General features: G+C 43.8%; 1 protein-coding gene across 3 annotated transcripts in view; it reads right to left on the bottom strand.

Moving 5' to 3' along the window:
* Positions 1 to 27,025, bottom strand: part of sema4ab (sema domain, immunoglobulin domain (Ig), transmembrane domain (TM) and short cytoplasmic domain, (semaphorin) 4Ab) — an 83,367-nt gene that overhangs the window by 2,810 nt on the left and 53,532 nt on the right. The gene's annotated exons all lie outside the window — the stretch shown is intronic.

The following is a 27,025-nucleotide window of genomic DNA, read 5'->3' as shown; positions in this document are numbered from 1 at the left end:
TAACACTGCCTTTAGACCCCCCTGTCTTTTTTTATGATTAAACGATTTCTTGGCTGATGGAATAGGTGGAACCAACGCTATTTGTCATTCTAGTCGGACCCATTAGAGAGAGCACACCTTTATCTATTTCATATACAGATGAAGCGCTCCATTTCAGACGCCTACCCGTGCGGGTCCGTGATCGGCACGGGGTGGGCCCCTGCTGAAAAGGAAAACCCCCCGCAGGACTTGAAACGCCCCCTTGATAAATACATTTAATTATAATGAAACCAGCTGCAATGGATAATGGATCCACCAGGGGGAGCCGTGATTAAAAAGCTGCCACACTGGAGCTCATGTGAAATAAACAGCTGATCTACAGGTATCTGATATAGCGGATATTTGTTAAGATCCATATGTCACGGATAGGATCATATTCTGTGCTAAATAAGAGACATGTAATCATTTACTAAACATCCCCATGTTTTTATTTAACAAAATAATGTTTAATTCACGTTGGCGTAAGTACAAAACCATCACTATGTTTTTAGATCAGGAAATGCATCCAGGCTCAAACAAACGATTTTCAATCATCATCCTCACGATCATTTAATGTACATATGTTCGCGAGTTGAAATGAATGCACTACATTTAATCCACGTGAGTTTACAACAACAAAAATAATCGCTTTGTTTTTATATCACATCCGACCGGAGGAAAATGCAGCACGGGTCTCACTACCGATCATCCTAATCCCACGGGCAAACAATAATATGTACAGTGTTAATAGTTTACTGTATTATTAGTGTCTAATATTACTGGGGATTTCGGAATGGTGGCCTACTGGATTTTGATTTATTGTATCGGCTTCATATCGCAATATATTCCCGAAGTCTGAAATGCAAAAATGTCCCACATTAGGGCAATTCACCCTACATTTAATTATTCATACAAAATCATATTTCGTTTATTTTTAACGAAATAAATGTGGTTTAATCCACATAATTTACTGTGTTAATTGTTTACTGTAGTATTGTGCACATTACTTTTCGCTGCTTGTTGCACCTGGTTAGAAGCTAAACTGCATTTCGTTGTCTCAGTACCTGCAATATGTGCAATAACAATAAAGTTTAATCTAATCTTGAGCAGGAACAAATGTATTTAGGCTACTTAGTACATATCTGACATACACGATTAAACACATGTGTGCATTCTTTAAACCGAGTCAAGCCGAGTCCGGAGGTGGCGGCACATTAAAGTGTGCACCTGATTGTTTAACTTGAAGGTGCCTGATGACACTTAATCATTCAAACTAAATCATATTTCGTTTATTTTTAACGAAATAAATGTGGTTTAATCCACATCATTTAGGCCTACTGTGTTAATTGTTTAGTATTGTTTAACTTGAAGGTGCCTGATGTGAACATTTCCAGAAGCACTCTAGCTTGAATGGCCTTTGTATGTATACAGTAGGCCTAACATAGGCGGCGCGTGAGGCTCAGGTTTGGGAAGGCTAAATAACTTTTTTTTTCATCTTACGCTGCCCGCCTCCGGCGTCTATAGAAAAGAGATCAACTCAGTGAAAGCACCATCTGCTGACCGATCAGAGCTCAGTGTGCGGAGTTTAAATCTATCAAGTCATATTACAGGAAAAAGGAAATGCAGTTTAAACTGCCGTATGCAGAGAAGACGCCGACGTGTCGCACTTATCATTCATATCACACTGACATCACATCATCAATCAGATCATCGATCTCACATCGATATCACAATATTTCCTTATCTGAGTCAGCTTCTCGAGCCGTATCTGGCCGTACAACACTTAGTTACATTGTCACATATACTGTATGCAGACGTATTATTTTAAGCAACACATTAAGTTGACGAAACACTCAACTCAAATGTAATAAAGTCAGATCCCCTCGTGTTTTAGATGGGGCAGTATCATAAAACTGTTGTACGCTTTCAAACACTCGGTAGTTTATTTTTTAACGAGTTGTTCTGTATTCTCCTTGCAGGTGCAACTATGTGGCTTGTATCCTGGATTATATGTTTAAGTCATCATGGATGTTTAAAGTTCATATTTGTCTAATATTAGTTTACTTTTCATTAATGAAGTATGATGTTGCGCTGTCAGTACACTTGTCCCTGTTTGTGATTGGTCAAATGTAGCTAACCCCGCCCCTTTCACGTGAACGCGCTCTCAGCTGGAGAGAGAAACCCTGGCTTGATTTACCGAGTTGATAACCAGCGCCGTAGGACCGTTTAGCGAGATCGCGTTTGTTAGGGTTAGTTAAGATAACTCAAGCATATCCAGGGTCTGTTGAACTGGCTTCGTGGTACAGGGCACAGGTGGCTGCATAGCAGCGCTAATGTCAAAGACATTATATTTGTATTTTACCAGGATGCAGTTACACAAATATTTGGGAAGGCTTAGCCTTCCCTAGCCTACAGCACCCGGCGCCCCTGGGCCTACAGTATAGCCCAACCATGTACACCTTCCTTTTTTCCCGTCCAAAGTTTGAATTGGATAAAGGTAATGGTTATCGATGGTGCTTTTATAGCCTATTGTATAATAACTGTGTGATTTATATTGCTTTTCAAATGCATACGGCCACCCATTTACACTGCTCTTCCCGTCAAGAATATGAATAGAACTTAGTTAGATCACTTTACATTTCTGCAAATTAATTTTTAATCACACACGTCTCCCCGTCCCGAAAATGATAAATAAAATAAAAAGAGGAAACCATTTTCAAGTTCAGTTTTCAACGTTTTATTTAAAATAACTGACATAAGAGACACCATACTGTAGGCCTATCTGCTGCGGAAACCAGGACGAGCTATTTCGGGATCTGTTTTTCGGGGGCTCCTCAGTCTCTCATTTACCCGGCTCCTGATTAGAACACATCCTGGGGATTGTGTTTACAAACATTGACCAGACCGTTCACCAGCCCCCACCCCCCATGTTGCCTATGCTGTCCTGTGTTGCGAACTCTTTGTTTAAAACGAATTGGCCATCGGAATGTGTGGAGGAATTCTCCCAAGGGTCACATTCCACAGCTCTCCCCCCCCCCCCCCCCCCCCCCCCCACTCCTGTGATCTCCCATTCCCCAGTCTGTAGGTTTGTGTTTGCATATTTATATGCCGTAATTCCTACTGGTCCTCTCACGCACATACATTCTCCTTACAGTATACATACATAGGCTATATGAGTCCGTGTATCTACGGACCATTTGTTTTTCTTTATTAAAAAAGTAAACGGAAGAGCGTCTGAGAGGCGTTTTTGCCCTTTTGCTTGTTACCTTACTAAATGGTCTAATGGTCAGTGGAGCGAGGGGGGAGGCCCGCGAAACTCACGGAAGTGATTTCAAAACAAAGAGCACTCGTTTGCTTGGAACAAAGAAAACGGCCAAGACACACATTGAGTCCAGAAAATGAATGTTATTAAGGGCTGTAAATATAATAAGCCTGTGTCTAAAATTGACAACAGGCTTATTATATTTACAGCCCTTAAGATACACTTTTGTGTTTAACAGCTGACCACTACCATGACATACTTTGTTTTAGTAGATTTCGCATGAGAGCAAAATGTATAAATATGAGCATTACATTATATGAATATGAGAACAAAATGCATGAATGTGTGAGTGACAATATATGAATGTGTGCATTGAAATATGATAATATGAGAGCAAAATGTATGAATGTGTGAGTAGTGTGTGAGAGTGAAAATGTATGTATGTAAAAGGAGAATATATGTGTGTGAGAGTGAAAATGTATGTATGTAAAAGGAGAATATATGTGTGTGAGAGTGAAAATGTATGTATGTAAAAGGAGAATATATGTGTGTAAGAGTGAAAATATGCTGCATTTTGAATGTCCGATAGTCCACCATTTCCACCGGAAATATCAAACATTTAATAAAAGTGAAAAACAATGAACAAGACTTAACGTATTCATCATAATTAATTATATTTATTTCGTTTGGATGTAGGATTTTTGACTTTGTTTAGAGCAGTGATCTTCTACTATATGAACATTTTGGACCCAAAATGACAAAAAAAAACGTAAAAACAGATTTTGAAAATGATATTATTTTTCATATGTAACACAAACATACACAACGAAACCATTTAAAAGCTGGAAATATATACATGGGATGCCACTATGATAATGTGAAAGTTTGATTGAGGTAGCATGGGATTTCATTCTGATAAGGCAAAAGTGTTATTATAAATATAATACAAATATATATATATATATATATATACACATTATGTACAAAAATCAGTTTTTTCTGTCTTTATCTGTGCCACGCTTCAAAGCGGTTTCTGTCAATACGACACAGAGGGCAACATCACAGGTTCCTCCTCCTCCATGTCAAAAAACAAGCTTAAAGCTTGACTCATGTTCAGAGTTCTCTTCATCATAGTTGAATCTTCAAAACTCTAAATCTATCTAACTATATCTAAATTCTCAATGTTTGTCTGTCACTTTACTTCAATCCAGTCTCCCGCCATCTCTCTTCGTCTCCCGCCGCCTGTCTTCGTATATCTTCGTCTCTCTCAATTCCCGCCGTCTCTCTTCGGTTCCCGCCGTCCCTCTTCGTCTCTTTTCGTCTCGTTTCGTATCACTCCGTTTACCTGATTACCTCACCCCCTCCCTGGTAAATACATCCTGTTGAGCAGAATCTACAGTTTCCAGTATTTTCCGTTTCGTAAAATTATCAAATACGGCGAAGATATTAAAATATGTGCTTCCATTATTCATACTTCTGAAATATATCTGTATTAACTTTATATCATCGTATGTCCGTGTTTATTTTTGTCTGTTTATTGGGTCTTTTTGCATGAAACAAAGACTGGCATATAGTTTCAAGCCAGTACTTTCGACAGAAATACACATATACAACCTGTTGAGCAGGATCTAGAGTTTCCAGTATTTTCCGTTTCGTAAAATGATCAAATGCGGCGAATATATTCAAATATGTGCTTCCATTTTTCATACTTTTGAAATGTATTAACTTTATATCATCGTCTCTCCGTGTTTACTGGGTCTTTTTGCATGAAACAAAGACTGGGATATAGTTTCAAGCCAGTACTTTCGACAGAAACACACGGCAATGTTGTCCGGACTGTTGTTATTATGCGGCACAGGTCATGTGATCTGATCACGCCGGCGTGACGGTTGACTCCAAAGGGTTAATATTAAATACATATAAGTATTTTTACAAATTGTATTTAGAAATACACTGTTGTAATTATTGATGCATAAATGTGTTCATCCATTCAATGTGGCATCTGCTATAATGGGGTTAATGTATGATATTACTTAATAATACAATACATTATAATACATGATATGATAATTATATTTTAGTTTTATTCATTTCTTATTTCATAGTTTCTCATTATTATTTTTTGTATAGCTCATCTTATTTTTGATTTTATTAATCTGTGTGAATCTGTGCTGTCCTGTTTTTCACTCTCACCCTGTTGCTGTTTGAACTACTGAATTTCCCCACGGGATTAATAAAGGTCCATCTTATTTTATCTTAATGTATAAGTTGATTTACTTCAATCTACTGTACTGTGTAAAAACACCCCAACAATATTACAAGAAATATACTGCATAAAGCAAACTATATACTTTATTTGATCTAAAATATTGATGTTTTTTCATTATAGTAGCTTGTGAAAACCATACAGTATCAAATAAGTGATTAAATGCTACAGTATTCAGCAAACACAACTGCAGAGCTGCAAACTTTGCAAACAGTTGTCTTTGTGTATTTTGTGAATGAAGCGCCATCTCATGGTTAAATCCTGTAATTGAACAAATGGGGAAATTGGGCAACGCCCCCTAGCAATTTGGCAACACCCCCAGCCGCTGGCATCCGCTGGGCTTTTGACTGGGACACACCCACCTGAGTCTGATCTGGAGTGCTTCATCTGTAGTTGTAAAAAATAAAGTAAGAAATCATTCCAATGTGTACTATAAGACAGTAACAAAAATTAAAAAGAGTTTGAAAGGGGAGTGATTAGTAAAATATGCATAAATAAAAAGAAAGAATGCTAACTAGGTAACATAAGATAAGAATAAACTAGTTTAAATGATTTGTTATTGGTTTTAATCATATTCCAAAGATTTTTGGATTATTGAAGAGTATACAGCTCCCTTTCATCTGAGTGTTGAGAGCTGTATCCATAAATTCATTTTGTGCTCAAAGTGCACCAGATTGATGCATTTCACTTCAACAAAAAAAAAAAATCTTCCCGGGGGTGCATGCCCCTGGACCCCCCTAAAGGATGTGAGGTCCATCCCCCAAATAAAGAAGGTTAAAATAATTAAATTGCATACATTTTCTTTTAGTAAACACTAGCGATGGGTATCGAGAACCGGTAAGTCTAAGTCAATACCGGTACCTGATTGGACGGTATCGGTATACCGTTAAGCCGCTGGACAAACGGTGCTGCTATCGGTATATGTGCAGTGTTGCCAACTCTCACGCATCTGGCGTGTGACACACGCTTTCACTCTCAATCTCACGCTCTCACGCTGCCCAAACTATTCTCACGCCAAAAACAAGAATACCGAAGACAAGAAACGGTTTTGAAAACTGTTGTCACGTAGTGATCGTCTTCTCAATAGAACATATTTGATAATGTCTTCTGGCCAATCAGAATCAAGATAACGGCGTGGTGTTGTTGCAGGAAGTCCCGACGGAGAATACTTTTGCTGTAGTACATCTCTATATACATCGATACAACATTACGTGTTGATAGAAATCAACACATAATGAAATAAGACCCCACGGTTTGATGATTGATAGGTGTGTGGGCTGTCTTTCATTTTGACACACAGAACAATGGGGGCTATCCACCCTTATCCACAATGTAAAGTAATTCACACAGCCTTGTCCCTCTTCTCTCTGTGAGGAGCAGCAGGTTCAGCTTTCAGAACTAAGTAACACAAAACTAAAATGGCATTCATTTTTTCGTCGTGAACTAATAGATTTATTTATTTTTCTTCTCCAGAGAGTACCAGAATGTGTATTTTATGTTAGTATTTCAAAAGATCTCCTGGGGGAGAATCCCCCCAGACCCCCCTGCAGTGCCAAAGCACCCCCTAAGCACCCCCAAGAAATGTGTTTTTATTTTTCGAAAATAATAATAATAATTTTTATTAAATTAAATTAGAAATATTATTGATTACATCAATGCAAATGTGAAACAAACACATTTTTGACCAAAAACATAAAGCCAACACAGGTGATATGATTAGGCCAATGGCCAGCACCGATTCGATTTTTGACCTACCCATAGGCTAAATGACTTTGTGACACTTGATGACTTCCTGTTAGCTAGAGCGCCAACTTATTTGCAAACAGCAAAGTGAAAAATGGATCGTTTTTTAGTCCTTAAACGTCCACGTGTGGACACTCAATCAAAACCACCTGAAAGCGAGAGGGATTCTGCACATAATAGCATAGCCTCGTGAGTACAAGTAGCTTACTTCTGGGTCTCTGTGTTTCATTCAAGCTCTGCTCTGTGTGTGTGTGGCACGAGCCATTTTGTGTGCGTGCGCGAGCGAGTGAGAGAGCTCACGCACCGGTGGGTAGGCCTATCTACTGGAGATCGTTGTGGTTAGCATCTGGTGCTAGCTAGCCAAGCTAACGGATATAAGGAGCTTTTTCAACAACAAGGTGGAGGGAGAACTCTCTCCTGTCAGACTGAGAGTCTCAGATAACCTCAGCTCAGGTGAAGTAAAGGACTCAGTGTTTAGATAGTTATCTTTAGTATAGTTATCTCAGTGGGTCTCAAACGGTTTGTTTTAAAAGGGGAGTGATTTGTAAAATATCTATAAAGAAATAGAAAATCTGTTTACAGTTCTGTTTCATATGGGTGTTGAGAGATGTATCCATAGATCTCTTCACGTTGCTCTCAAAGTGCACCAGATTGATGCTTTTAACTTAAATATTAAAAAAAAACCTTCTCGGGGAAGCATGCCCCCGGACCCCATTAGAGGAGGTGAGGTCCCTCCTAGAGGACGTGAGGTCCACTCCCCACTTGTAAAAATAGCACTTTAGCCCTGCTTACACCTATATGCCGTGAGCTGATTATCGAGCCTTCATTGTAACAGTCGCGGGTGCACTGTGTGTGTGTGTGTGGGGGGAGTGTTGCAGTAGAAAATTCAACTGTAGCGCTGGTAATGTTTGAGCACCCTCTATGAAACGTCAAGCTACCCCACAGCACCCCCTAGAGTTAATCTCTGGCACCGCCACTGGTTAGCCCTACCATAGATTACCCAACACAAATACTCTCTCGCAACTGCCGACCCGTATTGCGCATGCGCAGATCTAAGATCCAGTAGAAATGATAAAAAAGTAAAAGTCTGCTGCTTATTGTTCTACTAGGCCAAAATAGAGTCAAAGAGTATATGAGAGTGAGAGTGTGTTAATTAATATGTTTGGCAGTTTGGAGTAAGTCTGTAGATGTATCTGTGTGTGTGTGTTTCATGTATAGGCCTCTCACGATAATTAATTTTGTTGGATACATTTTCCCGGAAATTATTGCGATAAACGATAATATTGTCGGCACCGTTGTATGACCATTTTAGACCACTGACATAATGATAATATATAATAATAATTAAAGTATCCTTTCAAACTGCTAGTCACATCCTCATATAAATGGCAATTTATCGAGTTCATTTTTATTTATCGTACGATAAGTCAATTAATTGCTTATCGCGACAGGCCTATGCACACAATAAAACAGTGGAAACAAACATGTGTTTGACTTTCATTAGTGAATTAAACTGTGTGTCCTTTATAGTCTGTGTCCAATTTTGTGTATTTGTATATATTGTATATATATCCTATATATATGCTATGGTCCCGCTGCTGACACGATAGCAGTCATTTCGTGCGCATATGTGTAATTAAACCCATGATATCAAAATCTCACTCCAGCCAGGTATCCAAAGTTGGCAACCCTGATATGTGTTACGTCTACTTCCTTAGTTTAACTTTAAACCATTCTGGTTGGTTGGGAACCCTCATCCCGTGTGATGTATCTGGTTTGAGACCCCTCTGATTGGCCACTGTAAATGCCACTCGTCATCTCTCTCAACAGCGCTCTTATTATTGTTGAGAGACTCCCGCAGGCATGGCGGACAGAGCGAAGCGATCGAAGGTCTGGGTGCACTTTAAAAAATGTAGTGGCGATAGTGCAAGGTGCAATCTATGTACTCAATTAGTTGCTTGTAAAGGGGGTAACACAAGCAACTTAATGAAGCATTTGCAAACGAGACACTCATTGAATCTAAAACGGTGCAGCGTATTTGACAGCCTAAACAATGTGGCTGCGAGCGATACTGCTAGTGCTAATAGTGCTAGCGGGCTTCAGCCGCGCCGTGTGTAAATGTGACCTGAGCGAAGGCTCGCAGGCAGGTCAGCTGCTGCGCACGGGTAATATGTTTTTTTACCTGGGTGCAGTCTTGCAGGCACATCTCCTTGTCTTGTTTTAGTTTATTATCACTGACAGTGATCTTACTTCTTCCTTCTCTCTGTCTATACCTGTGTACTCTCATGTTCCGATTAACCCAGCTTCCCCAAATGTCTTTCTTTTTGGTGTCTATATACGCCGGGATCCGGAGACATGGATGATCCTGTGGTCCTGTGTCCTGGATCTTGAGTCGTGGCTGTGGCCCTGGATCATAGGTCCTGGATGGATATCCTCGTGGATTCATCTTCCTATTATACACACATGCATTTCCAAACATTTGGACTACCTATGTTGCAAATGTATTATCTTTTCAATTACACAACGGCATCTATTGCACGTCTGTCCGTCCTGGGAGAGGGATCCCTCCTCTGTTGCTCTCCCTGAGGTTTCTCCCATTTTCCCCTTTAAACTGTGGGTTTTCTCCGGACGTTTTTCCTTGTACGATGTGAGGGTCTAAGGACAGAGGGTGTCGTATTGTCATACTGATATTCTGTACACACTGTGAAGACCACTGAGACAAATGTAACATTTGTGATATTGTGCTATATAAATAAACATTGATTGACATTGATTGATTGACAGTGTATTAATGTGAGCTCCTACACCTAATAATTTGGCCTTTCATTGAATGCTTTATAAACCAGTTAAACTTACAGATGTCATTGTGAATTGGAAAACTGCATTTAAATGTTGTTAAAGGTCAACGTTTCAATGTATGGTTCAGCAATTGTTGGTCGTTTTCTAGGAATTGACATATGTTTTTAGCTCAAATACTTTGTTCTATGTTTAAACCTTCAGACACATTTTGACGTGTTTCAGTTCAGCACATCATTTATTTTGTGATGATTTAAAAGTACAATCCAGAATAATATACGCACTCGCCTTTATCTTTTTGCCATCTTAGCCTTTTTACCAATTTCTTCATATCACAGTTTTGCATGATGTCACTGTAGGACAATGTTTTAAGGATATCTTGTCGAGCTAGGTTGTCAGTTTTGAAACGTCTGGATGAAGATGTAACTGATTTACAAATGTTAAAAAATGCCTATTTTCATCCTCTGTCTGAGGTAGGGTGACTAGATGTCCCGCTTTGCGCGGGACTGCACAGCATTTTCACGACTTTTGGTGCGTCCTGCAAATTGAGACCATGCCATGCATATTTCATTTTGATTGGCTAAAACGCTTTTCTTAAAATCAGATTTATCTAATGGCTGTTGAGAAAGCAGGGAAGGCTATCATCACGGGGCTGTGTTTGCTGTCAATCAAACTGTAACACACGGCGGGTGCTGGTCAAGTGTTAACCAATGAGAGTAACTCACTCACACACCCCCCCCCCGCCAAACAACAACAACGAAAGTCAATAACGCAGGCGACGCAGCAGGTTATGGAAAATGGAGGAAACTGAAACTACAGCTAAGAAGAAAAGAAGATGCACATACAACAAAGACTGGGAAGACACGTACCCGTGGGTGAAGCCAGTGCAGGGCGACTCTCAGAGAGTTTTTTGCAATCTTTGCAAGAGTAATTTTTCAATTTCACATTGCGGTGAATATGACGTCAAAAGACACAGAGAATGCGATTCTCACAAGAAACGTGTCGCTCAAAAAGAGACATCCCACTCTATGGAGACATTCTTACTCAAACCAAAAAATGATGGCCACTCAGACAAGGTAACAGCAGCAGAAATAACCAGTGTTACCATAGTGACTGTAACAAGCTAGCGCGACCATTTTTCCAGACTCTGACATAGTAAAGAAAATGTCATGTGGTCGTACAAAAGCAGCGTCCATAATAACAGATGTGATTGCCCCTGCCTCTGTGGAGAGTTGTTTGACAGAGCACCTGCTGTTGCTGTGATGGACAAAACTGAAAGCTATTTTATTTTATGTATTATTATGTTTTTGTTCCCTCCTGGCCAGTTTTGATTTGTACTTATGGTTTTATTTTATCTATTAATTTATGTTGTGCCTACTTGTACAGGTAATACACTAGTTGAATTAGGAAGATGCATTTCTAAACACTTGAAGTGAATAATGCCTGCTGCCTTGGTTAGCCTTAGTTTACTTTTCTTTATTAAGATACTAAATTGTTACTGCATTTTAACCTCACTTTCTGTCATTGTTTATTGGATGCTGTTGAATAAACCAAATGAAACAGAATAGAAATAGAGATGTTTTTCCCGGGGGGGGTTGGGTGCTGTTGAGAGGGTGTCTCAACAGTTACTGTTTAATCTTCACATCTTGTATTCATGTCTATAATTTTGAGCACCACATTATTGAAAAGTATCGATAAGAGTATCGAAAAATACCGATACCGATAAGCAGTACCGGTATTGATCAAATCCTAATGATACCCATCCCTAGTAAACACTGAAAACGGGTCCCACAGACCCAAACAGCACACAAAGGTTAAAGGTAAGCATATAATAATGTTAAAATGTGCTAAATATATACACTGCAAAAAACAACAAAAGAGGAGTAAAAGTAGCTCACGACTTGTTTTGTATTTTGAAAGTAGCTCTCATCCTAAAAAAGGTTGGAGACCCCTGCATTAGAGCGTAAACACTGTAACTATAAGTATCTGAAATAAATATGTGTAATGAAACAAATACCAATAACTGTATTGCATTGTTTTCTTATGCACAATTACTTCATACTGTCTTTGTCTTTTTCGTCCTGTATTTATTGTGCCCCCCTCAGAAATAACTTACCCCAGCCTGGCCCCCCCAGTCAAATTGGTCTAGAACTGCCACTGCACGTCTGGAAGTTACTTACGGCCCGTCCACACAGCGGCGTGTGTTGACGCTTGCCGGCGGGCAACAACCAACAACCAATCACATGAATCTCCCGCCCCAGACACACAAGCACGCGGTTTGATTGGCTAGAGCTTGTACTGGCATATGATTCGATTGGCTGAACATTGCTCAACTTTTGAATCGAGCAACGCCAGCAACGCTCAACGTCGCTTCCCAAAATGCAGTTCGGCTAAAAGTGACGTCACCCCATTCAAAGTGAATGGGCAGAAGCGTTGGAAGCTTCAACGCTGTGTGGACGGGCCGTAAGTGTCCAAATGTTCAACATATTCTAATCCAGCATTACTGTGTGTGCTTTAACCTCAGGAGGACAAGCTTATGATGAGACAATTCACTATCGTTAATAAATCATTGTGGCACATCTAGATTTCGATGGTATCTTGAAGGCAGCATGTCTAATAATGAGTATCCCTCAGAGTGTCCCTCGGTGTGTCTCTCTGTGTGTCCCTCAGTGTGTGTTCCTCGGTGTGTCTCTCTGTGTGTCCCTCAGTGTGTCCCTCAGTGTGTCCCTCAGTGTGTTCCTCGGTGTGTCCCTCAGTGTGTCCCTCAGATTGTCCCTCAGTGTGTCCCTCAGTGTGTCTCTCAGTGTGTCCCTCAGAGTGTTCCTCGGTGTGTCCCTCAGAGTGTTCCTCGGCGTGTCCCTCAGTGTGTCCCTCAGTGTGTCTCTCAGTGCGTCCCTCAGTGTGTCCCTCAGAGTGTCCCTCAGTGTGTCTCTCCGTGTGTCTCTCAGAGTGTGTCCCTCAGAGTGTGTCCCTCTCAGAGTGTCCCTCAGTGTGTTCCTCAGAGAGTGTCTCTCTGAGTGTCCCTCAGAGTGTGTCCCTCAGTGTGTTCCTCGGTGTGTCCCTCAGAGTGTTCCTCGGTGTGTCCCTCAGAGTGTGTCTCTCAGATTGTCCCTCAGTGTGTCCCTCAGTGTGTCCCTCAGTGTGTCCCTCAGAGTGTGTCTCTCAGATTGTCCCTCAGTGTGTTCCTCGGTGTGTCCCTCAGTGTGTCTCTCAGTGTGTCCCTCAGTGTGTCCCTCAGTGTGTCCCTCAGTGTGTTCCTCGGTGTGTCCCTCAGAGTGTTCCTCGGTGTGTCCCTCAGAGTGTCCCTCAGTGTGTGTCTCTCAGTGTCCCTCAGTGTGTTCCTCGGTGTGTCCCTCAGAGTGTCCCTCAGTGTGTCACTCGGTGTGTCCCTCAGTGTGTGTCCCTCAGTGTGTCCCTCAGAGTGTGTCCCTCAGTGTGTCCCTCAGAGTCAGAGTGTCCCTCAGTGTGTCTCTCAGTGTGTCCCTCAGAGTGTCCCTCAGTGTGTCCCTCAGATTGTCACTCAGTGTGTCCCTCAGTGTGTCTCTCAGAGTGTCCCTCAGAGTGTCCCTCAGTGTCCCTCAGAGTGTCCCTCAGTGTGTCCCTCAGTGTGTCCCTCAGAGTGTCCCTCAGTGTGTCTCTCCGTGTGTCTCTCAGAGTGTGTCCCTCAGAGTGTGTCCCTCTCAGAGTGTCCCTCAGTGTGTTCCTCAGAGAGTGTCTCTCAGAGTGTCCCTCAGAGTGTGTTCCTCAGTGTGTTCCTCGGTGTGTCCCTCAGAGTGTCCCTCAGTGTGTGTCCCTCAGAGTGTCCCTCAGTGTGTGTCCCTCAGTGTGTCCCTCAGTGTGTTCCTCTGTGTGTCTCTCTGTGTGTCCCTCAGTGTGTCCCTCAGTGTGTGTTCCTCGGTGTGTCTCTCTGTGTCTCAGTGTGTTCCTCGGTGTGTCCCTCAGTGTGTCCCTCAGTGTGTCTCTCAGTGTGTCCCTCAGAGTGTTCCTCGGTGTGTCCCTCAGAGTGTGTCCCTCAGTGTGTCCCTCAGAGTGTCCCTCAGTGTGTCCCTCAGTGTGTCCCTCAGTGTGTTCCTCAGAGTGTTCCTCTGTGTGTCTCTCAGTGTGTCCCTCAGTGTGTCTCTCCGTGTGTCTCTCAGAGTTTCCCTCAGAGTGTCCCTCAGAGTGTGTCTCTCAGAGTGTCCCTCAGTGTGTCTCTCCGTGTGTCTCTCAGAGTGTCCCTCAGAGTGTGTCTCTCAGAGTGTCTCTCTCAGAGTGTCTCTCAGTGTGTCCCTCAGTGTGTCCCTCAGTGTGTCTTTCCGTGTGTCTCTCAGAGTGTGTCCCTCAGATTGTGTCCCTCAGAGTGTGTCCCTCAGTGTGTGTCTCTCAGTGTCCCTCAGTGTGTTCCTCGGTGTGTCCCTCGGTGTGTCCCTCAGTGTGTGTCCCTCGGTGTGTCCCTCAGTGTGTGTTCCTCGGTGTGTCTCTCTGTGTGTCCCTCAGTGTGTCCCTCAGTGTGTCCCTCGGTGTGTCCCTCAGAGTGTCCCTCAGTGTGTCCCTCAGTGTGTCCCTCAGAGTGTTCCTCGGTGTGTCCCTCAGAGTGTGTCTCTCAGATTGTCCCTCAGTGTGTCCCTCAGTGTGTCCCTCAGAGTGTGTCTCTCAGATTGTCCCTCAGTGTGTCCCTCAGTGTGTTCCTCAGTGTGTCCCTCAGTGTGTCCCTCAGTGTGTCCCTCAGTGTGTCCCTTAGTGTGTCCCTCAGTGTGTTCCTCAGTGTGTCCCTCAGAGTGTCCCTCAGTGTGTCTCTCCGCGTGTCTCTCAGAGTGTGTCCCTCAGAGTGTGTCCCTCTCAGAGTGTCCCTCAGTGTGTTCCTCAGAGAGTGTCTCTCAGAGTGTCCCTCAGAGTGTGTCCCTCAGTGTCTTCCTCGGTGTGTCCCTCAGAGTGTCCCTCAGTGTGTGTTCCTCGGTGTGTCTCTCTGTGTGTCCCTCAGTGTGTCCCTCAGTGTGTTCCTCGGTGTGTCCCTCAGTGTGTCCCTCAGTGTGTCCCTCAGTGTGTCCCTCAGTGTGTCTCTCAGTGTGTCCCTCAGTGTGTCCCTCAGTGTGTCCCTCAGTGTGTCCCTCAGTGTGTCCCTCAGAGTGTGTCTCTCAGATTGTCCCTCAGTGTGTTCCTCGGTGTGTCCCTCAGTGTGTCTCTCAGTGTGTCCCTCAGTGTGTCCCTCAGTGTGTCCCTCAGTGTGTTCCTCGGTGTGTCCCTCAGAGTGTTCCTCGGTGTGTCCCTCAGAGTGTCCCTCAGTGTGTGTCTCTCAGTGTCCCTCCGTGTGTTCCTCGGTGTGTCCCTCAGAGTGTCCCTCAGTGTGTCACTCGGTGTGTCCCTCAGTGTGTGTCCCTCAGTGTGTCCCTCAGAGTGTGTCCCTCAGTGTGTCCCTCAGAGTCAGAGTGTCCCTCAGTGTGTCTCTCAGTGTGTCCCTCAGAGTGTCCCTCAGTGTGTCCCTCAGATTGTCACTCAGTGTGTCCCTCAGTGTGTCTCTCAGAGTGTCCCTCAAAGTGTCCCTCAGTGTCCCTCAGAGTGTCCCTCAGTGTGTCCCTCAGTGTGTCCCTCAGAGTGTCCCTCAGTGTGTCTCTCCGTGTGTCTCTCAGAGTGTGTCCCTCAGAGTGTGTCCCTCTCAGAGTGTCCCTCAGTGTGTTCCTCAGAGAGTGTCTCTCAGAGTGTCCCTCAGAGTGTGTCCCTCAGTGTGTTCCTCGGTGTGTCCCTCAGAGTATTCCTCGGTGTGTCCCTCAGAGTGTGTCTCTCAGATTGTCCCTCAGTGTGTCCCTCAGTGTGTCCCTCAGAGTGTGTCTCTCAGATTGTCCCTCAGTGTGTCCCTCAGTGTGTTCCTCGGTGTGTCCCTCAGTGTGTCTCTCAGTGTGTCCCTCAGTGTGTCCCTCAGTGTGTCCCTCAGTGTGTCCCTCAGTGTGTTCCTCGGTGTGTCCCTCAGAGTGTTCCTCGGTGTGTCCCTCAGAGTGTCCCTCAGAGTGTCCCTCAGTGTGTGTCTCTCAGTGTCCCTCAGTGTGTTCCTCGGTGTGTCCCTCAGAGTGTCCCTCAGTGTGTCCCTCGGTGTGTCCCTCAGTGTGTGTCCCTCAGTGTGTGTCCCTCAGTGTGTCCCTCAGAGTGTGTCCCTCAGTGTGTCCCTCCGTGTGTCCCTCAGAGTCAGAGTGTCCCTCAGTGTGTCTCTCAGTGTGTCCCTCAGAGTGTCCCTCAGTGTGTCCCTCAGATTGTCCCTCAGTGTGTCCCTCAGTGTGTCTCTCAGAGTGTCCCTCAGAGTGTCCCTCAGTGTCCCTCAGAGTGTTCCTCAGTGTGTCCCTCAGTGTGTCCCTCAGAGTGTCCCCTCAGTGTGTCTCTCCGTGTGTCTCTCAGAGTGTGTCCCTCAGAGTGTGTCCCTCTCAGAGTGTCCCTCAGTGTGTTCCTCAGAGAGTGTCTCTCAGAGTGTCCCTCAGAGTGTGTCCCTCAGTGTGTTCCTTGGTGTGTCCCTCAGAGTGTCCCTCAGTGTGTGTCCCTCAGAGTGTCCCTCAGTGTGTGTCCCTCAGTGTGTCCCTCAGTGTGTTCCTCTGTGTGTCTCTCTGTGTGTCCCTCAGTGTGTCCCTCAGTGTGTGTTCCTCGGTGTGTCTCTCTGTGTGTCCCTCAGTGTGTCCCTCAGTGTGTTCCTCGGTGTGTCCCTCAGTGTGTCCCTCAGTGTGTTCCTCGGTGTGTCCCTCAGTGTGTTCCTCGGTGTGTCCCTCAGAGTGTGTCCCTCAGTGTGTCCCTCAGATTCAGAGTGTCCCTCAGTGTGTCCCTCAGTGTGTCCCTCAGTGTGTTCCTCAGAGTGTTCCTCTGTGTGTCTCTCGGTGTGTCTCTCGGTGTGTCTCTCAGAGTGTCCCTCAGAGTGTGTCTCTCAGAGTGTCCCTCAGTGTGTCTCTCCGTGTGTCTCTCAGAGTTTCCCTCAGAGTGTCCCTCAGAGTGTGTCTCTCAGAGTGTCCCTCAGTGTGTCTCTCCGTGTGTCTCTCAGAGTGTCCCTCAGAGTGTGTCTCTCAGAGTGTCTCTCAGTGTGTCCCTCAGTGTGTCTTTCCGTGTGTCTCTCAGAGTGTGTCCCTCAGAGTGTGTCCCTCAGAGTGTGTCTCTCAGATTGTCCCTCAGTGTGTCCCTCAGTGTGTCCCTCAGTGTGTCCCTCAGTGTGTCCCCTCAGTGTGTCCCTCAGTGTGTCCCTCAGAGTGTTCCTCGGTGTGTCCCTCAGAGTGTGTCTCTCAGATTGTCTCTCAGATTGTCCCTCAGTGTGTCCCTCAGTGTGTCCCTCTCAGATTGTCCCTCAGATTGTCCCTCAGTGTGTCCCTCAGTGTGTCCCTCAGTGTGTCCCTCAGTGTGTCCCTCAGTATGTTCCTCAGTGTGTCCCTCGGTGTGTCCCTCAGTGTGTCCCTCAGTGTGTCTCTCTGTGTGTCTCTCAGAGTGTGTCCCTCAGAGTGTGTCCCTCTCAGAGTGTCCCTCAGTGTGTTCCTCGGTGTGTCCCTCAGAGTGTTCCTCGGTGTGTCCCTCAGAGTGTGTCTCTCAGATTGTCCCTCAGTGTGTCCCTCAGTGTGTCCCTCAGAGTGTGTCTCTCAGATTGTCCCTCAGTGTGTCCCTCAGTGTGTTCCTCGGTGTGTCCCTCGGTGTGTCTCTCAGTGTGTCCGTCATTGTGTCCCTCAGTGTGACCCTCAGTGTGTTCCTCGGTGTGTCCCTCAGAGTCTTCCTCTGTGTGTCCCTCGGTGTGTCCCTCAGTGTGTGTCCCTCGGTGTGTCCCTCAGTGTGTGTTCCTCGGTGTGTCTCTCTGTGTGTCCCTCAGTGTGTCCCTCAGTGTGTCCCTCGGTGTGTCCCTCAGAGTGTCCCTCAGTGTGTCCCTCAGTGTGTCCCTCAGTGTGTCCCTCAGTGTGTTCCTCAGAGTGTCCCTCAGTGTGTCCCTCAGTGTGTCCCTCAGTGTGTCCCTCAGAGTTTTCCTCGGTGTGTCCCTCAGAGTGTGTCCCTCAGTGTGTCCCTCAGTATGTTCCTCAGAGTGTTCCTCTGTGCGTCTCTCGGTGTGTCCCTCAGAGTGTGTTCCTCAGAGTTTTCCTCTGTGTGTCTCTCGGTGTGTCCCTCAGTGTGTCCCTCAGTGTGTCTCTCAGATTGTCCCTCAGTGTGTGTCCCTCAGTGTGTCCCTCAGTGCGTCTCTCAGATTGTCCCTCGGTGTGTTCCTCGGTGTGTCCCTCAGAGTGTCCCTCGGTGTGTCCCTCAGTGTGTCCCTCAGTGTGTTCCTCGGTGTGTCCCTCAGTGTGTCCCTCAGTGTGTCTCTCAGTGCGTCCCTCAGAGTGTTCCTCGGTGTGTCCCTCAGATTCAGAGTGTCCCTCAGTGTGTCCCTCAGTGTGTTCCTCAGAGTGTTCCTCTGTGTGTCTCTCAGTGTGTCCCTCAGAGTGTCCCTCAGAGTGTGTCTCTCAGAGTGTCCCTCAGTGTGTCCCTCAGTGTGTCTCTCAGAGTTTCCCTCAGAGTGTCCCTCAGAGTGTGTCTCTCAGAGTGTCCCTCAGTGTGTCTCTCCGTGTGTCTCTCAGAGTGTCCCTCAGAGTGTGTCTCTCAGAGTGTCTCTCAGTGTGTCCCTCAGTGTGTCCCTCAGTGTGTCTTTCCGTGTGTCTCTCAGAGTGTGTCCCTCAGAGTGTGTCCCTCAGAGTGTGTCCCTCAGTGTGTGTCTCTCAGTGTCCCTCAGTGTGTTCCTCTGTGTGTCCCTCGGTGTGTCCCTCAGTGTGTGTCCCTCGGTGTGTCCCTCAGTGTGTGTTCCTTGGTGTGTCTCTCTGTGTGTCCCTCAGTGTGTCCCTCAGTGTGTCCCTCGGTGTGTCCCTCAGAGTGTCCCTCAGTGTGTCCCTCAGTGTGTCCCTCAGTGTGTCCCTCAGAGTTTTCCTCGGTGTGTCCCTCAGAGTGTGTCCCTCAGTGTGTCCCTCAGTATGTTCCTCAGAGTGTTCCTCTGTGCGTCTCTCGGTGTGTCCCTCAGAGTGTGTCTCTCAGAGTGTTCCTCAGTGTGTCCCTCAGTGTGTCCCTCAGTGTGTCCCTCAGTGTGTTCCTCAGAGTTTTCCTCTGTGTGTCTCTCGGTGTGTCCCTCAGTGTGTCCCTCAGTGTGTCCCTCAGTGTGTCTCTCAGATTGTCCCTCAGTGTGTGTCCCTCAGTGTGTCCCTCAGTGCGTCTCTCAGATTGTCCCTCGGTTGTGTTCCTCGGTGTGTCCCTCAGAGTGTCCCTCGGTGTGTCCCTCAGTGTGTCCCTCAGTGTGTCCCTCAGTTTGTCCCTCAGTGTGTTCCTCGGTGTGTCCCTCAGTGTGTCCCTCAGTGTGTCCCTCAGTGTATCCCTCAGTGTGTCCCTCAGTGTGTCCCTCAGTGTGTCTCTCAGATTGTCCCTCAGTGTGTCCCTCGGTGTGTTCCTCAGTGTGTTCCTCAGTGTGTCCCTCAGTGTGTCCCTCAGAGTGTGTCTCTCAGAGTGTCCCTCAGTGTGTCCCTCAGTGTGTTCCTCGGTGTGTCCCTCAGAGTGTTCCTCGGTGTGTCCCTCAGTGTGTCCCTCAGTGTGTCCCTCAGTTTGTCCCTCAGTGTGTCCCTCAGTGTGTTCCTCGGTGTGTCCCTCAGTGTGTCCCTCAGTGTATCCCTCAGTGTGTCCCTCAGTGTGTCTCTCAGATTGCCCCTCAGTGTGTCCCTCTGTGTGTTCCTCAGTGTGTGTTCCTCAGTGTGTGTTCCTCAGTGTGTGTTCCTCTCAGTGTGTGTTCCTCAGTGTGTGTTCCTCAGTGTGTCCCTCAGTGTGTCCCTCAGTGTGTCCCTCAGTGTGTCTCTCCGTGTGTCTCTCAGAGTGTGTCCCTCAGAGTGTGTCCCCCTCAGAGTGTTCCTCAGAGAGTGTCCCTCAGAGAGTCCCTCAGAGTGTGTCCCTCAGTGTGTGTCCCTCAGAGTGTGTCCCTCAGTGTGTGTCTCTCAGTGTCCCTCAGTGTGTTCCTCGGTGTGTCCCTCAGAGTGTCCCTCAGAGTGTCCCTCAGTGTGTCCCTCAGAGTGGCCCTCAGTGTGTCCCTCGGTGTGTCCCTCAGTGTGTGTCCCTCGGTGTGTCCCTCAGTGTGTGTCCCTCAGTGTGTGTCCCTCAGTGTGCCCCTCAGAGTGTGTCCCTCAGTTAGTCCCTCAGTGTGTCCCTCAGAGTCAGAGTGTCCCTCAGAGTGTCCCTCAGTGTCTCTCAGTCATGGATGTATATTAAGAACTGGATACAGCGTGGGAGGCGGGGCCTCATTCATTCCTATGAGAGTTGCTCATTAGCGCATGATGATAAAATGGCCCAACTTTTGAGAGAGTGAAACGTCACAGATTACCCGGCATGCCTGAGAAGTACCCGTATGTGCGCTCATAGCGCATGCGCAACTTTAACCAAAATGCTCGTTCAGATCAAGCACGTCAATTTGCGTACACGTAACAGCACCGCGCGTTCATGACAACATGGTAATGGATTGTTATTATGATGGATTTTATATTAACGAGGCGGCAGTTAGCAGCTAGCTAGTAATTATGCTAATGTACACATCAATCGTTATGTACTTATATTACGTTGTAACAGGATCTAGTGATATCCAAGCAACAGAGCTTCATTTAGCATGAAATAATTATTGCACTGTATATATACATATATATATATATATATATATATATATATATATATATATATATATATACACACAGTGCAATACGAAGCTACAGGGACGTTAATAACGTCGGTAATATTAACTTTATTTAATACAACATTTACGGTACAAGATTTAATCATACTGATTCACATTGGTTTCTCATACAGCATCTCTGTAAACTACGTGTATTCACTGAATTTCACTCTCTGCCTTTAACGGCTCGTTGTAGCTCCAATAGCTCTAGCCCCCACCCTCCCTGTGAGCACAGTGTGCTCTGATTGGTTGGGACCATGCTGAACACGTAACATGAACGTGCCGGGCGGCGCGGTCCCGTGGGTTAGATGCGCGTTCATAATGCAGAGGGAAATAACTCTCAGAATAACGTTATTAACACATTTTTACAACTTGAGGAACGAATGTTTAATAAGTGTTCATACTGGGTAGTTTATTTTTATCCAACGATTTACAGACCACTCTTTCCCCATGTAAGTCAATGGGAAAAAGTGTTTCCGGGCCTGGCAACCAAACGGAAGTGTAGTACCGCCGTTTGGCCACCACGAATATTTTCATCTGAGTCCGGCGCACTTCCTGGGGGCTTGCTCTCAGTAGGCTCGTTTGAGATGAGCAAGACTATGGCAAGCCATTTGAGTATTTATTCAATTTCCTTGATATCAGACGGCAGCGGACTACACTAGTTGGCTCTTTGATTTCACTTGTTAGATATATGGTCAAACTAGTCAGGCACTCTGCTTTACTAGTTGAATAAAACATTTCACTAGTCGCTCTTTTTCAGCAACTAGTGGCACTTTTGTCCGACTAGTTAACACGTATGCCTTACTAGTGACGCCAGGAGCAGCACTAGTAGCACCAAAGTCCCAACGTGTAAGCTTTTTGATGAACTAGTAGCCCTCTGACCGTACTAGTGACCCTAAAAGTCTTACAAGTTAACTAGTGCACTGCAAAAGCTCTGACATGTTAACTAGTCACACAAAAGAAGCACAACTAGTTAACATGTCAGAGATTTTGCAGCGCACTAGTTAACTAGTCGCACCCAGAATCACTCACTAGTTAACTAGTAAAGGCAAAATGTTCACTAGTTAACTAGTTGACGCCTCTTTTGACCTTACTAGTTAACTAGTGGGGCTCAAAATGTCTACACGTTAACTAGTGAACCCGTTGCCTTTTACTAGTTAACTAGTGAGAGAAGTTTAAATTCCACTAGTGAACTAGTGAGGCTTAAAATGTTCACTAGTAGCACTAGTGGATCCCAAATGCGCACTAGTCACACTAGTTGCACAGAATGCTAATGAGGAGGAGGGGAAAGAACGCATCGAGGTCTCCTATTGGCCCTAAGATATAGAGCGCCACCCAGCCAAAATAGTTTATTTAAGAGCTTAAATACACTGTTTTAAAATATGACCATATTTAAACGAATATAAAACAAAAGTATTTGTGTAATTGTGATCATTGTATATCAAATTAGGTAAGAACATTGAAGACTTTCTTAAAATTAAAAAGTTGCCTTAGGACTGCAGGCAGGAATATAGATCCTCTTTAACACATTTTATTAAACTGCAATTTGAAAGGTGCTTGGATTAGATTAGCATTGTGATAACAGAGGGACATTATTGATGGATTGAAAGAGGAAGTAACCCTCTTCGGATCACAGCTTTGAGAGATCGCCGTGACTTCCGTAAATATTAGTCTTGGCAAATATGGAGAGGTTGTTTATCTTCATACGGATCTATCGTTACCCTGATTTTAAGATCTGTCCAGTGTTTCAGCTTTATTCATTTCATGAGCACCGCTGATAAAATGTCCCACGATCACTTCCTATACTTTTGTGTCTCGAGTGCCGGTGTTCTCACACACAAGCGTGCGCACATTCGCACCAACAAAAACACACACACAAAGCGGAACAAAGCAGAAGCAGAAACATGTATTTTCCTAGGCAAAACACACACTTACTGACTTCCCACGGACAATATGTTAACAGTAGGCATAAATACCCGACTGATGCACCTCACGTCTTCAAGACGTTGCTAAAAACATCGCAGAAGAACGCCCCCTCAGGCTCTCCCTCAGAGAGCTGAACTGACCAATCAGAATCTGGGTCCCGCCTGCTTCATTTGCATATAAAGGCTCACTAGTGAACGTGTATGGCCTTCACGTTCACTAGTGAGCCATATGAACTGCAACTAGTTAACTAGTGGATGCATATCGGTCTCCTATTGGCTCTTAAGATAGACCTCGCCCATCAATCTTCACAGAAGTTCAAACACAAACATGGGAACCGTAATATGTGATTTTCACAGAGCATGCTTTTGAAATGATTTCTAACAAAAACCTTTCTAAATTATAGTAAATTATTAAAAAAGTTTTAGTCAATACGTTTTTCTGCCTAAAATAGTTGAAATTGAACGTAAACTATATGAAACACCAGATGCATGGCAATTAACCCATTTTTGCCCGCTATTTAAATTGACTTTGGTTAGTTAATAAAAATATTGATATTATATATATATATATAGCATATAATTGATGCAGTCTTTCTGAACACTTTTTAACAAAAATACTGCAAATAAAGAATATTTAAAATGTTCTGCACAGATAGTGCCCTAACTTACAGCAGTTGAAAAGATTTGTGGCTCTCTAGATAAAGGGCGTTGTATGGTTGCTTGTATTATCCTCAGATAGTGGTTTGTTTAAATAACTAGTGACATTTTAATAAATATTGCAAAAAAGGGCTCCAAAAAAGGCATATATATATATATATATAACCTGGCCGGCTTAGCCAGTGTGTATTTCTTCAAGCACCACAAGATTCATAGTTTATAAAGTACAATTCTGGGCCATTGATTGTGTCATTTCTTCAAACACATACAGTAAAAATGCCTGTTTTTGAAGCCTTAAAATGGTGCAGGAAAAGGACTTTATATTGGGTTATACTTAAAGACAGAACTATTCAGTTAAGACAAGAGAAAAAAGGAAATAAAATTGTTATAATGGGTGATTTAACATTAATGACAGACGCAATTTGAAGTCCCTGGCACTCAGACTCTAGAGGGGTCATGTTGTGATCATGTGTTCTTGTTTAAGATTATTCATACTAATGTGTGTATTTAACATCCATATCACTCTTCAAAACTGAAACAACTAAAACATTTTTTTTAAAGCATTGCAGGCCTAAAGCTCCACGTCAGTGACCTATATTTTAATTTCTTCCATCAAACTTTAAAAATGGCAAACAGCATGTTTTTAAAGATGTAATCTTTTAAGAAACAAAATATCAACTTTGAACAGAAGGGTTTAAACACACGTTTTTAATGCAAATAAACTTCAACTTATATATATATATATATATGATATACATCATATATATATATACATACATATATATGCAAGTATTGCTAATGCAATTGTTTTTTAAGTTTTTGTACATAGTCTCAAATGTTTAAATTGTTTATGGAGGCATTACAATTTAAGACTGATAAATTAACACTGAAACTACTGTTTTTTTTGCATTAAGTCATACTGAGATGTTTGCTGAAATTGATTGCATGTGGTACAGCCCTACTTAGAAAAAAAATCCACCAGCCGCCACTGCTTATAAGGCTCTTCACTCAGTTTGGACACTGACCAATCAAAATCTGGGTCCCGCCTGCTTCATTTGCCTATGGCTGACTAGTTAACGTGTTGGCCATATGAACGGCAACTAGTTAACTAGTGGATACATATTGCAGCTTACATGTTAACTAGTGAAGGCAAAATGTTCACTAGTTAACTAGTTGAAGCCTGTTTTGGTCTTCTAAGCTGACTAGTGAGGCTCAAAATGTGCACTAGTTAACTAGTGAGGTCCAAATTGTCCACTAGATGCACTAGTACAATTGTTTTTACCTTACTAGTTAACTAGTTACACACACTTTATCTCACTAGTTAACTAGTGAAGCCTTAGAGGAGTCACTAGTGAACTAGTGACACATATGTTTTTCTTACTAGTTAACTAGTGGAGGGCATTTATTCTCACTAGTGAGGTTATATTATAAACATGTTAGTCTTTGACCTGACATGTTGCACATTTGTCTTACATGTAAGGCCTTTCCTTCGACTAGTTTGGCTTTGTTTGCACTAGTGAGCAACTGCATGCAACTAGTTAGCTATTGATTCAACATGTATGGCTTTTTCCAGAACTAGTGGATATTTAGAGCCCACTAGTTGTGGTTTTGTTCTCTCTAGTTCAACACAATGACTTACTAGTTGACGTGTACGTGCAACTAGTTAACTAGTGAATTGTTTAAAAGTCATACATGTTGACTAGTGCATTTGTTGACACATCACTAGTAAACTAGTTGTACGTACACGTCAACTAGTAAGTCATTGTGTTGAACTAGAGAGAACAAAAGCACAACTAGTGGGCTCTAAATATCCACTAGTTATGAAAAAAGCCATACATGTTAAATCAATAGCTAACTAGTTGCATGCAGTTGCTCACTAGTGCAAAAAAAGCCAAACTAGTTGAAGGAAAGGCCTTACATGTAAGAAAAATGTGTAACATGTCAGGTCAAAGTCTAACATGTTTATGACAAAACCTGACTAGTGAGAAAAAATACCCTCCACTAGTTAACTAGTAAGAAAAACATCTGTGTCACTAGTTCACTAGTGACTCCTCTAAGGCTTCACTAGTTAACTAGTGAGCTAAAGTGTGTGTAACTAGTTAACTAGTAAGGTAAAAACAATTGTACTAGTGCGTCTAGTGGACAATTTGGACCTCACTAGTTAACTAGTGCACATTTTGAGCCTCACTAGTCAGCTTAGAAGACCAAAACAGGCTTCAACTAGTTCACTAGTGAACATTTTGCCTTCACTAGTTAACGTGTAAGCTGCAATATGTATCCACTAGTTAACTAGTTGCCGTTCATATGGCCAACACGTTAACTAGTCAGCCATAGGCAAATGAAGTAGGCGGGACCCAGATTCTGATTGGTCAGTTCAGCTCTGTGAGGGAGAGCCTGAGGGGGCGTTCTTCTGGGATGTTTTTAGCAAGGTCTTGAAGACGTGAGGTGCATCAGTCGGGTATTTAGTGCCTACTGTTAACATATTGTCTGTGGGAAGTCAGTCAGTGTGTGTTTTACCTAGAAATATACATGTTTCTGCTTCTGCTATATTCCGCTTTGTGTGTGTGTTTTTGTTGGTGCGAATGTGCGCACGCTTGTGTGTGAGAACACCGGCACTCGAGACACAAAAGTATATGATCGTGGGACATTTTATAAGCGGTGCTCATTAATAAAGCAGAAACACTGGACAAATCTTAAAATCAGGGTAACGATAGATCCGTATGAAGATAAACAACCTCTCCATATTTGCCAAGACTAATATTTACGGAAGTCACGGCGATATCTCAAAGCTGTGATCCGAAGAGGGTTACTTCCTCTTTCTATCCATCAATAATGTCCCTCTGTTATCACAATGCTAATCTAATCCAAGCACCTTTCAAATTGCAGTTTAATACAATGTGTTAAAGAGGATCTATATTCCTGCCTGCAGTCCTAAGGCAACTTTCTAATTTTAAGAAAGTCTTCAATGTTCTTACCTAATTTGATAAAGAGTCATATGATCATAATAACACAAATACTTTTGTTTTATATTTTTGTAAATATGGTCATATTTTAAAACAGTGTATTTAAGCTATTAAATAAACTATTTGGGCTGGGTGGCGCTCTATATCTTAGGGCCAATAGGAGACCTCGATGCGTTCTTTCCCCTCCTCCTCATTAGCATTCTGTGCAACTAGTGTGACTAGTGCACATTTGGGATCCACTAGTGCTACTAGTGAACTATTTAAGCCTCACTAGTTCACTAGTGGAATTTAAACTTCTCTCACTAGTTAACTAGTAAAAGGCAAAGGGTTCACTAGTTAACGTGTAGACATTTTGAGCCCCACTAGTTAACTAGTAAGGTCAAAAGAGGCGTCAACTAGTTAACTAGTGAACTTTTTGCCTTTACTAGTTAACTAGTGAGTTATTCTGGGTGCGACTAGTTAACTAGTGCAGACAAATGTTTGCCACTAGTTAACTAGTTGTGCTTCTTTTGTGTGACTAGTTAACATGTCAGAGCTTTTGCAGCGCACTAGTTCACTTGTAAGACTTTTAGGGTCACTAGTACGGTCAGAGGGCCACTAGTTCATCAAAAAGCTTACACGTTGGGACTTTGGCGTTACTAGTGCTGCTCCTGGTGTCACTAGTAAGGCATACGTGTTAACTAGTCGGACAAAAGTGCCACTAGTGGCTGAAAAAGAGCGACTAGTGAAATGTTTTATTTAACTAGT

Source organism: Gymnodraco acuticeps, unplaced genomic scaffold (genome assembly GCF_902827175.1).
Source record: "Gymnodraco acuticeps unplaced genomic scaffold, fGymAcu1.1, whole genome shotgun sequence".
NCBI lineage: Eukaryota > Metazoa > Chordata > Actinopteri > Perciformes > Bathydraconidae > Gymnodraco > Gymnodraco acuticeps.
This window is presented reverse-complemented; position numbering and strand designations above follow the sequence as displayed.